General features: G+C 60.6%; 2 long non-coding RNA genes across 3 annotated transcripts in view; one reads left to right on the top strand and one right to left on the bottom strand.

The window, feature by feature from the left end:
• The window catches only part of LOC123383330, a 27,095-nt gene extending 20,171 nt beyond the window's left edge, over positions 1–6,924 (top strand). Inside the window, exons 2-3 of one of the 2 annotated variants that reach the window (XR_006592921.1) lie at positions 3,225–3,429; positions 5,699–6,924. This is a non-coding gene — a long non-coding RNA (uncharacterized LOC123383330). Of the gene's footprint in view, positions 1–3,224; positions 3,430–4,668 lie in introns of both variants that reach the window. The other variant, XR_006592920.1, reaches the window with a different exon arrangement.
• LOC109496406 overlaps positions 1–12,355 on the bottom strand; it is a 16,497-nt gene extending 4,142 nt beyond the window's left edge. Inside the window, exon 1 of the long non-coding RNA XR_002152387.3 lies at positions 12,023–12,355. This is a non-coding gene — a long non-coding RNA (uncharacterized LOC109496406). The remainder of the gene's footprint in view (positions 1–12,022) is intronic.

The following is a 12,355-nucleotide window of genomic DNA, read 5'->3' as shown; positions in this document are numbered from 1 at the left end:
CTGGCCCCTCAGCCCCTCCTTGCAATCCCGACCTGTCTTCTGCACCTCCCCCAACACCACCCCTGCACACGACCCCAACCTGTCTCCTCCCCCCCTCACTATACTGCCCCTGGCCGGTCAACTGTCCCCATTCTCAGATATAGGGACGGGGCTCAGACAACAACCAGCTCCAGACACCAGCAGCCGGAGGCAGTGTAGACCCTGTACCCAGGCTCCCGGCCTGTTGCCACAAGCCAGTGCGGAGATGAGCTGGGGTGTGAGCAGCCGGGCCTCCCTGTGACCCTGTGACCCTGTGACCCTGTGACCCTGTGAACGCAGGAGAGCTGAGCATTCCCACCTGAGAACAAATGCACCGTCCTGGTGGCCAGCACGTACCCGGCCCGGTCCTGCCAGGGCACAGGTCCGAGGTCCAGGCGCACCAGGCGGGAGGAGGTGCCCCCCACGTGCACCTGCCTACTGCAGCCCCCTGCACACACTCCTTTTCTGTCCCTTGACCTACCACCTTCCGACTCTTGTCCACTGGGCCCTTGTCACCTGTAGCGTCACTTCTGCTCAGGTGCTCGTCCCTGCGGTCCACCCACCCCGCACAGGCTGCGTACCAGCAGCCCTTATGATGCCTCGCGTCGCAGGTGTCCTAAGAAAGAAACCAACCCTCCCTTGCCCAGGAGCCCTCGAGTGCTGCTGGCCTCTGTACTGGGCACTTGCCTGCTAGGCCAGCTTCCTCTGTGATGCTCCAGGGACACGGTGCCGGCACCTCACGAGCTCCTACGGCCTCCAGTGCCATGTCTGCGTCCAGAACAGCACCCCTACCTCGGTCTGCCTTTCAGTGGAGGGTCCCTGCTCACCGGGGAGCCACCCAGGTGCGCCTGGGTGTCCGATTAGGGTCTCTGAATAAGAGCCCTCTTCTCTCCGGCCCCGTGCGTTTGGTACCCCTGCGGCCCTGGGAAGTCAGCCCGCCGTGCTCGCCGCTCCTTCAGAGTCTCTGCCCGCAGGCCTCCCACAGCCAAAGTGACCGTTTCTGGTCATGGGCAGTCCATGCTGTTCCCTCCAACTTTTGCAGGTACTTCCCTCTTTCTGGAATATTCTCCCGTCTGTGCCTCTCCCACTTCATCAAACTCCCGAACAGCAGTCCGATCTCCGCTTTCCCAGGGGCCTTTGCACGCAGTTGTTACTTTACCGTTGTCACTGTGCGCCACAACCCCAATGTGTCCCCGGTCACCCCCCTGCTACACCCACTGGCTCTTTCTTCCTTCTAAGGGGCAGGCTGCCTTTCCGGTTACTTCCAAGGAGGCGTCTTGCTCCTCAGCTGCTTTGCAGGACAGGCTGCTGGAGCATGTCCTGCGAGTGGGGAGGAGGACTCGGGGCCCCCCGAGCAGGCTGCCGGGGATGTCGACAGTCGGAACTGCGCACTCCTCACAGGGCTGGCCTGGCCCGGGCGACTCCGCTCCTCACAGGGCCCCGTGTGCCACACAGAAAGGGGACGCAGCCCCTGCACGGTGCCTGGGCCAGCTTACTAACGGGGTTCTTGCACACTGGCCCAGAGTGGAAATTCCCATCAACACCGTCAAGAAGAGGGCAGCGGGTCTAAGGGATCCTACTGGCCCAGCACGCTGCCCCGGAAACAGGGACGCCGAGAGTCCCACCCAGACTGTTCCAATCCCTGCTGCCTGTACTGAAGCCGACGGGAGAGGTGGCATCCCCGACCGACCGTTGCTCCTCTGATTAGACCCGGTCGCTGGGTACATGCCTGCCCGACATGCGCTCAGCCTGTGTCACTCGTGGGGAGCGGGAGGGGTCTGGTTGGACCAGGACGGTGGTCAGAGGGCAGGGGAAGGGTGTGCCCCGCGGTGTCACTGCCCGGGGACCTGGAACAGGGCTGTCTTCACCTGCAGAGGCTGAATCCTCACGGTGGGGGGTGAGAGGCTAACATCAGGCCTGGGAGCCCCACCTGATGTCCGCTGGGTATAGGGGGCACCGTCAGAGCTCCCTCATGGCCACGACACAACAGGTCTGTGAATGGGGCCGAGGGGAAGTCTGCCAGCCAGATGAGAAGCTGAACTGGTGCCGCCAGGAGCCCTCAGGGTCCGCAGGGTCAAGAGAACAAGGTCAAAATGGCAGGAGGTATGAGCCGTGGGGCCTGAGTCTTCATCGACATTCAGGCACAACCTGGCTGTGAGTTCTTGGGGCAAGTGACCTAGGAACGGAGGATTCATCCGCGCATTGTGCGATGTGACCCTCAGAACGGTGCTGGGCGGTGGGCAGGAAGCCCCCGGCCCCACATCTGTGCATACGTGCGTGTGCGTGTGTAGACAGGCCTGATGCATCTAGATAACATACTGATTAAACCCTAACCCCCTCCCCACACCTCCCACCTGTCCTGACAGCAGGGACCTCCGCGGCTGTTTCCAACAAGGCAATACACGTCAGCTGCTGTGCACACAGACCATGCGCCCTGCGCCCCTCTGCACACGGGCGGACCGTGCGCCCCCGCGCCCCTCCACAGATGGAGAAGGAGCCCGTGTTAGGAGGGCGGGGATGTGTCCTTTCACACTGGAAGGGACAAGAAATGGGTCGAGCTCAAAGACGTCTGTGTGACACGTGGCTCCCACCTTGAGCCTGGTGTTTCCAGGAGCTGCAGGCCTCGGGGACTTGCTGGGGACAGCCTCCATTCCAAACGGGGAGTCCAGATCCGGTGTCCTGCAGGTTCCCCCATCCTGCAGCCCTGCCGTTTCCAGGCGGCCTGGACACCTGCCTCCCATCCTGGACTGCACGGCTGCTTCTGTGGGCGGGACCCAGTGGTGCGTGGGGACCGCGAGGATGGGAGCCTGCATTGTAGGGTTAGCACCGGGGCAGGATTTAAGTCTAAGGTGGGAGCTTAGGGTTCGGGTTCGGCCCTGCGTAAACTCCAGGTCTGGGTTTGTGGTTAAGGCAGGTCTCAGGTCAGGGGCCAGGGGTTTATAAAGCTCATGAGGCTGACAGTGTTGTATGGGTTGCAACTTCTGTGGATCTTCGGCTGTTCAGGGTGAGGATAGGAGTTATGAGTGAGGGCTAGGGCCATGGGAAAGTAATGGTGGTCAGCGTCAAAGTCAGAACCACGGTCAGAGCTCAGTGTCCCTGAGATGCTAGGGCTGGCATGGCTTGCTCCCCCTGCGACACGTCTCTTCCCAAACGTTGTAAAAGACCCACTAAGGAGGGTCTCACGTGGACATGACCTTGTGTTGCAGGGCTACCCTGAATGGGATCAGATGCCATCTGCAGTCCCATCGAGGACACACTGTGACCTACCTGCGGATCTTCTCCTCTGGATGGAGCACCGACCCACAGGAGAGACCAGGGCCTGGTGGCACTACCCACCCCTCCCAGCACCTCTCCTGGCATCGGACCGTGGACACTGGCCTGCTATACCCACTGTGTGGTCGCCGAGACTAGGTGGGTCACAGTGGGGTCCCTAAAGTCACCCCAAAGGATCCTTTCACTCTGCCCCTCCTGAGTCTCTGGCTAGAACATCTCTGTCCCATGACTCTGCCCTTCTCTCCTCCTCTGACCTCACTCTCCCCACGCTGGAGCCCCTGTTTTAGTGATGGCACCACCGAGTCTGGGGGCAGTGACCTGCCCACGGGATGTCCGAAATGCTCTCCCTGGACTGCTATTTCTAGGAGTCCAGGGCACACGAACCTGTAAACCCCAGGGTGGGAGAGGGCTGGGGGAGGCGAGGCACCACGGTCACCTGCTCTGCTCACTCACAAAAGTGCAGCTTTGTTCCTTCGGTGAAGCTCCACTTTGGGGTTTCTTGGCGGGGGGGTGCTATAATCCTGCCTCAGACACCGAGGACACCACTGCTCTGTATTCTTAGCTTCTCCCGCTTGGTGCCCATTAGTCTGGGGCCCATCGAGCCAGACACGGTTGTCACAGGGGGTGGGCTGCAGGCTGAGGGCAGCTGAGAGGTGAGGCCCCCAAGAAGAAACTAGGCCGACAGTGTCAGCAGGGACTAGGACAACAGGGACCATGTGAGGATGACCCATCACCCACACAAACACACACTTGTACCAGAGAATCGACAAGAATTTTTGCAGCTAGTGCTAGAATGACCAAATATACTCCTTGGGGCCACACTGTGGCAATGTGTCAGAGGACACGTCCAGGCCTTGGGCAGAGGACGGAAACACCTGAGTCTGCCTCCCTGCGGGGTGGGAGTGGGACATGCCTACCTATCAGGACCGCATCTTGGGGGGGGGGGCATGCCTACCGATCAGGACCTCATCTTCGGGGGGAGGGTGGGGGGCCATGCCTACCGATCAGGACCACGTCTTGGGGGGGGCATGCCCACCGATCAGGACCGCATCTTCCGGTGGGGGGGGGCGTGCCTACCGATCAGGACCGCATCTTGGCGGGGGGCATACCTACCGATCAGGACCGCATCTTGGGGGGGGGCATGCCTACCGATCAGCACCGCATCTTCCGGGGGTGGGGGGAGTGGGGGGCGTGCCTACCAATTGGGACCACATCTTCCAAGATGGGAGGGGCAGCGGGGCGTGATCGGGACCGCATCTTCCGGGGGGTGGGGTGGGGTGGGGGGGCATGTCTACATATCAGGACTGCATCTTTGGGGCTGCCTCCAGGGCCACTGGGGTGCCAGCTGTCACAGCCGCTCCTTCCCCTTCCTTGCAGAGCGCAAGTCCCTGGGGCCAGCCCCGCACATGCCACATGGTCACCCGACTGGGTGGGGCAGAAAGGCTGTGTGGGCTTCTGGGGAGGATGAGGGGGCCGGCAGCCCCTTCACGGCCAGGTGGTGCTGCTGCTGGTGTGTAAACCCCGACCTGGGGGTTCTCCCTTTTGCACCGCAAGGGCCTGACTTCAGCACTGATGGCTGTGCACACGGCCAGCCACGAGCCGAGCCAGGACAGATGCAGGCGCCGCTCCACAAGGGGGCTCCTCTGTTTAGAGCGCTCGGGGGATTTTCATGACGGACCGTTTGGGCTGTGTGGTCTCGCTCCTGCCGCACTTCAAATCCCTGTGTGTTTCACACGTTTATTCTTGAAGTACAGTCGAATGCTTTGCTGGGCCAGCCAGGTGCCCCAGTAAGTGTATTTCAAGTAGAGGCGGATGCTCTGTGGACTGAGCCCACCAGGCACCCCAGATTCCTGGATGTAAAGAGCGAAACTCTACGCCTGCGCCCCTGTGGCCGATAAAAGCAGAACCCCAGGCAGGTGAAGCTGCTGTCTCCAGCTGTGTGGCCCCAGGTGTGCCGTGTAACCCACGCTTCCTACAAGTGATAAGCTTTTCTCCCCCCTTCAATGTTTCCTGAGGGCTGTTTCTGAAAGGCGTGTTGGGATCACGAAGCAGTACAAGGGCTGGTCCAGCCACAACACTGGTGGTTACAAATCTCTGAAAGTCTCATCAAAATCCTTACACTCTCGGGGCGCCTGTGTGGCTCAGTCGGTTAAGCGCCCGACTCCGGCTCAGGTCACGGTCTCACCGTTGGTCAGTGTGAATCCCCAGTCGGGCTTCTGCTAACAGCGTGGAGCCCACTTTGGATCCTCTGTCTCCCTGTCTTTCTGCCCCTCCCCTGGCCGCGCACTCTCCCTCAAAAGTAAATGAACATTAAAATAAATACTTCCCCCTTTTAAGACTTCTGAAAACATGGAAAACGCCTGAAAAAGCTTATATTTTATCCCTTTTTTCCTCGCAAATTCTTAAGGCGTCCTCATCATTTAACAAGACCGTGAAATAACCTAGACGTCTTACGTCTATGAAATTGCTTCAAAGAACAGATTCCACTACTTTTAAAAATTTGGCTTGAGAGGCTGGCAAGTAGAACTTCATGCCTAAACCTTCAGGAGCTTGACTTGGACTTACACTTACGTCCGCTTTATTTGGAGACACCTAGAGGAAAACACTGAACGTGTGGAGCGGGTATTTGCCCTGTTTTACCGTGTGCACGCCCTGACTGCCCAGACGGCTGGCACAACCGGGAACAGGACTCAAAGCACCACTGTTGGCTCAGTACCTCACACAGGTCTCCCCTTCCTGCGGGGAAAGTGGGTACCCTCCTCGGTTAGGGAGACGGTGACAGGCCCTCACTAAAGAGGACGGGGGTGGGGGCTGCAAGAGGGAGCCATCACTCTCCGTGCGCATTGCAGCGGGAGCACTCAATTAGGGACCCCAGATGCAAGTCTCAACAGGAAGACTCACCCCTTACAGATCCCAGCAGGGGAAGGGGCACCCTGCACCTACCAGGAGGAACCCCCACCCCTGCAAGTCAACCAGGCAGAAAGTGTCATGTCAAGTCTTGATTCTGTCCAAAGTTTCTTCCAGAACAACCCCTGCCAACTTACTGCTTCTCCACACAGCAGAACCCTTGTGTGTTGGGCTTGTCCAGTTTTGCTTCCTTGTCCCAAGTCACAGTTCTCTTACTCCCAGATAAACCCTTTTTTCGCTGGTAAAATAACTTATTTTAAAGGTTAACGTTAGTGAATTAAAGCAGGGGTTTTTGTTTTGGGTTAAAAACTGTTATAAAAGGATTATAAAACTGTAAGTAAAAGGATTCCTATAGTTCAGATACGTCCTGTCTTACACGAAAATGTTTAACTAGAATATTCGTTTGAATGCGAACTGCCAAGAAGTGAACGCCACCCCTGTCCCATGCAGGCGTACTTTGCACAAGGTTCTGCTTGAAATCAGCTAGACGGCTGGTGACGCCTAAGAATGTATGCAATGGGGTCAAAGTGGGCATCTCTGGTCCTTCCAAAGGGTGCGCAGAGAGTCACAGGTGGTCCCGTTCAGCATCCTGACACCTGTGGGCACCGCTCTGCCAGGCCATCGTCACCTGGTGGGGCCGGGCTTCCTACTTGTCATGCCTGGGGACCCGGTCTGGCTGTTTGGTTAGGCTTGGAACTCTGGGCTTCTGACATGAGAGAGCGCAGGGCATGGGGGGGGGGGTTACTCTCAGACGTTATAGTGAGCGCGGGGGGGGGGGGGGGTTACGCTCAGACATTAGAGTGAGCGCTGGGGAGTTACTCTCAGATGGTAGAGCGAGCACCCGGTTGGGGGGGGCGGTCACTCACAGATGTTACAGCGAGGCTGGACTGGGGGAGGGGGTTAGTCTCAGATGTTAGACCGAGCGCCGGGCTGGGGGTGTTACTCTCAGAATTTAGAGCGAGTGCTGGGTGGGGGGCGGTTACTCTCAGACGTTAGAGCGAGCGCCAGGGGAGTTACTCTCAGATGTTAGAAGGAGTGCAGGGCTTGGGGGGGGGGATTAAAGATGTTACAGTGAGCGCTGGGCTGGGGGGGGGGTTATTCACAGACGTTAGAGCAAGTGCCAGGCTGGGGGGGGTTACTCTCAGATGTTAGAGCGAGCGCCAGGGGAGTTACTCTCAGATGTTAGAAGGAGTGCAGGGCTGGGGGGGGGGATTAAAGATGTTACAGTGAGCGCTGGGCTGGGGGGGGTTATTCACAGACGTTAGAGCAAGTGCCAGGCTGGGGGGGTTACTCTCAGATGTTAGAGCAGGCGCCGGGCTGGGGGGGGGGGTTACTCTCAGATGTTAAGGCGAGAGAGCATCAGGTGGTGGTGGGGGGTTTACTCTCAGATGTTAGAGCGAGCACCAGGTTGGGGGGGGGATTACTCTCAGATGCTAGAGCGAGCGCTGGGTGGGGGGGGTTACTCTCAGACGTTAGAGCGAGCGCCGGTTTGGGGGGGGTTACTCTCAGATGTTAGAGCAAATGCCAGGGTGGGGGGGCGTTACACACATTACAGCGAGCGCCGGGCTGGGGGGGGGGTGTTACTCTCAGACGTTAGAGCGAGTGCCAGGGAGTTACTCTCAGATGTTAGAGCGAGCACCGGGTTGGGGGAGGTTACTCTCAGATGTTAGAGCGAGGGCCCGGTTGGGGGGGGAGGGGTTATTCACAGACATTAGAGGGAGTGCCGGGCTGGTGGGGGGGAGGGTTGCTCTCAGATGTTAGAGCAAGCGCCGGGTTGGGGGTGTTACTCTCAGACATTAGAGTGAGCACCGGGCTGGGGGGGGTTACTCTCAGACGTTAGAGCGAGCGCCGGGTTCGGGGGGGGGGTTACTCTCAGATGTTAGAGCAAATGCCAGGGTGGGGGGGCATTACACACATTACAGCGAGCGCCGGGCTGGGGGGGGGGTGTTACTCTCAGAAGTTAGAGCGAGTGCCAGGGAGTTACTCTCAGATGTTAGAGCGAGCACCGGGTTGGGGGAGGTTACTCTCAGATGTTAGAGCAAGCGCCGGGTTGGGGGTGTTACTCTCAGACATTAGAGTGAGTGCAGGGCTGGGGGGGGGTTACTCTCAGACGTTAGAGTGAGCACCGGGCTGGGGGGGGGGTTATTCTCAGATGTTAGACCGAGCGCTAGGGGAGTTACTCTCAGATGTTAGAGCGAGCACCAGGTTCGAGGGGTTACTCTCAGATGTCAGAGCGAGCGCCGGGCTGGGGGAGCGGTTACTCTCAGGCGTTAGAGCGAGCACCGGGTTGGGGGGGGGGGAGTTACTCTCAGATGTTAGAGCGAGCACCGGGGGAGTTACTTTCAGACATTAGAGCGAGCGCCGGGGAGTTACTCTCAGATGTTAGAGTGAGCGCCGAGTTGGGGGGGGTTACTCTCAGAGGTTAGAGCGAGCGCTGGGGAGTTACTCTCAGATGTTAGAGCGAGCGCCGGGCTGGGGGGGGGTTACTCTCAGATGTTAGAGCGAGCGCCGGGCTGGGGGGGGGTTACTCTCAGATGTTAGAGCGAGCGCCGGGGAGTTACTCTCAGATGTTAGAGCGAGCGCCGGGCTGGGGGGGGTTACTCTCAGATGTTAGAGTGAGCGCCGGGCTGGGGGGGCGGTTACTCTCAGATGTTAGAGCGAGCGCCGGGTTCGGGGGGGGGGGGGGTTATTCTCTGATGTTAGAGCGAGCGCCAGGGGAGTTACTCTCAGACGTTAGAGCGAGCGCCGGGCTGGGGGGGGCGGTTACTCTCAGACATCAGAGCGAGCGCCGGGTTCGGGGGGGGGGGGGTTACTCTCAGATGTTAGAGCGAATACCGGGGGAGTTACTTTCAGACATTAGAGCGAGCGCCGGGGAGTTACTCTCAGATGTTAGAGTGAGCACCGGGCTGGGGGGGGGGGTTACTCTCAGATGTTAGAGCAAGCGCAGGGTTGGGGGAGAGTTATTCTCAGATGTTCCAGCGAGCGCCGGGTTGGGGGAGGTTACTCTCAGAGTGAGCGCTGGGTTGGGGGGGGGGCGGTTACTCTCAGATGTTAGACCGAGCGCTGGGGAGTTACTCTCAGATGTTAGAGCGAGCACCGGGTTGGGGGGGAGTTACTCTCAGATGTTAGAGCGAGCACCGGGCTGGGGGGGGCGGTTACAGACGTTACAGCGAGCGCCGGGCTGGGGGGGGGGTTACTCTCAGATGTTAGAGCGAGCGCCAGGGGAGTTACTCTCAGATGTTAGAGTGAGCGCCGGGTTGGGGGGCGGTTTACTCTCAGACGTTAGAGCGAGCGCCGGGTTTGGGGTGGGGGGGTTACTCTCAGATGTTAGAGCGAGGCGCCGGGTTCGGGGGGGGGTTACTCTCAGATGTTAGAGCGAGCACCGGGGGAGTTACTTTCAGACATTTAGAGTGAGCGCCGGGGAGTTACTCTCAGATGTTAGAGTGAGCACCGGGCTGGGGGGGGGGTTACTCTCAGATGTTAGAGCGAGCACCGGGTTGGGGGGGGGGTTACTCTCAGATGTTAGAGCGAGCACCGGGTTGGGGGGGGTTACTCTCAGATGTTAGAGTGAGCACCGGGCTGGGGGGGGTTACTCTCAGATGTTAGAGCGAGCACCGGGTTGGGGGGGTTACTCTCAGATGTTAGAGCGAGCACCGGGCTGGGGGGGGTTACTCTCAGATGTTAGAGCGAGCACCGGGCTGGGGGGGGTTACTCTCAGATGTTAGAGCGAGCGCCGGGCTGGGGGGCGGTTACTCTCAGATGTTAGAGCGAGGGCCCGGTTGGGGGGGTGGTTACTCTCAGAGCGAGCGCCGGGGGAGTTACTCTCAGATGTTAGAGTGAGCGCCGGGTTGGGGGGGAGCGGTTACTCTCAGATGTTAGAGCGAGCACCGGACTGGGGGGGGTACTCTCAGATGTTAGAGCGAGCACCGGGCTGGGGGGCGGTTACTCTCAGACGTTACAGCAGCGCCGGGCTGGGTGGGGGGTTACTCTCAGATGTTAGAGCGAGCGCTGGGCTGGGGGGGGGTTACCCTCAGATGTTAGAGGGAGCGCTGGGGGAGTTACTCTCAGACATTAGAGCGAGCGCCGGGGAGTTACTCTCAGATGTTAGAGCGAGCGCCGGGTTGGGGGGGGCGGTTACTCTCAGATGTTAGAGCGAGGGCCCGGTTGGGGGGGTGGTTACTCTCAGAGCGAGCGCCGGGGGAGTTACTCTCAAATGTTAGAGCGGGCACCGGGCTGGGGGGGGGGGATTACTCTCAGACGTTAGAGCGAGCGCCGGGTTCGGGGGGGGGGGTTACTCTCAGATGTTAGAGCGAGCGCGGGGAGGGGGAGTTACTTTCAGACATTAGAGCGAGCGCCGGGGAGCTACTCTCAAATGTTAGAGCGAGCACCGGGCTGGGGGGGGGGGCGGTTACAGACGTTACAGCGAGCGCCGGGCTGGGGGGGGGGGTTACTCTCAGATGTTAGAGCGAGCGCCGGGTTGGGGGGGGCGGTTACTCTCAGATGTTAGAGCGAGGGCCCGGTTGGGGGGGTGGTTACTCTCAGAGCGAGCGCCGGGGGAGTTACTCTCAAATGTTAGAGCGGGCACCGGGCTGGGGGGGGGGGGTTACTCTCAGATGTTAGAGCGAGCACTGGGCTGGGGGGGGGGCGGTTACAGACGTCACAGCGAGCGCCGGGCTGGGGGGGGGCGGTTACTCTCAGACGGAAGGATCTGGGGGACAGCCTAAGCCCATGCAGCTTTGACCTGCCTGTTTGGACAATTACGCAGGACAGACTGTTAAGGATCTGCTGAAACCCAAAAAGAGAAAGTGGGGTGCACCCCGCGCAGCAAACCCGCTGTCCTCCCCAGAAAGGAATCAAACACACGGCCAGTGACTGCGGCACAGCCCGCTCCCACTGCCACTCTGTGGAAAGTGCGTTGCGCGACCAGACAAGGCAGCTGAGGAGCATGTCAGTGTCAAAACAAAGGCCGTGCCCCCCAGGGTACCTGCAGCCAGCAAGAAACAAGTAACGAACGAACGGACCTTTGTGCAGTGAGCCGAGACTGCGCCACGCCACGCGCTGCCACGCTGGCAGCTGGCGGTGGGCTCCCGCGCCCGCGGGTGTCAGGCGCCATGAGGCCTGAGCCCCGGCCCCTGCGCCAGGGTCCCGAATGACGGCCCGGCCCACGTCCCGCGTCCCCCCGTCGTGCCCGTGAACCCCGCAACCCTGGCGTGGCCCGCACCTTCCCTGGGTGGGCCGGGCCTGATTCAGGTCGGGAATCGGGCATCTGAGCCTCGAGTCCCTAAAGACACCTCTGGGGGTACGTTCAACGTGCCCTGTGGGGCCCTGGCTCCAGGGACCTGCCACCGCCTGCGTCCTGGGCCCGCGTCCTGCACCCGCATCGTGCTGCCCAGGGTCCCAGTAGAACTCTGGGAAGGAGACCCCAGCCTCCCACACCACCCCAGACCCTCCATTCAGCCCATCCCCGCCTAAGGCCCCACCGCCCTCCCACGGCGCCCCCACAGCCGGTTCGAGCCCCGACCCCAGCTAAAGACCCCGGCTACCCCCCCCCCAAACCTTCACTCCTCCCAACTGAGGATCCTGGGCCTTCCCTCTGTCCCTCCCGCGGCGGCCCCTGGATTGCCCATTCCTGCCCCGCCCCTATTTAAGGACCGCGGACCGCCAGCTCCCACCGCCCCTCCCCCTGCTCACTGGTCCCTCGCTGGCTGGTGCCCCACCCCCCACCACAACCCCGGGCGTCTCCCCAGCCAGCCCAGTTCGTGGCCTGCCCCAGTCGCCTCCTTCCCGATCACCCCTGGAGGTTGCACTAAAGTCCCGGTCCTACCTGCTGCTGCTCTCGGGCGCGGCCCGCTCGCTCCCATTCCGTCACCGCCGCTAGATCCTCAGCCTCGGCTCCCCGACTGGGTCTATGCGCCGAGTGGCCCTCGAGCCCTCCCTTGGGCCTTCGGATTCTTCCGTCAGTTTTCGGCCACCATCGCTCGACATCGGCTCAGCTTCGGCTGTTTCCGCTCAGTCTCCGCCCTTTCCATCCTCCCTCGTCGCTGCCCGCCGCCACTCGGCTGTCCCCGTCGATGATCGGCACCGCGCACGGCCTCGGCCCTATTCCCCATCCCGTGGTCTTTCGGTCGCGCGCCCATTCTTGGTCTTGACCCAGGGA

The sequence above is a fragment of the Felis catus genome, chromosome X, assembly GCF_018350175.1.
Source record: "Felis catus isolate Fca126 chromosome X, F.catus_Fca126_mat1.0, whole genome shotgun sequence".
Lineage (NCBI taxonomy): Eukaryota > Metazoa > Chordata > Mammalia > Carnivora > Felidae > Felis > Felis catus.
This window is presented reverse-complemented; position numbering and strand designations above follow the sequence as displayed.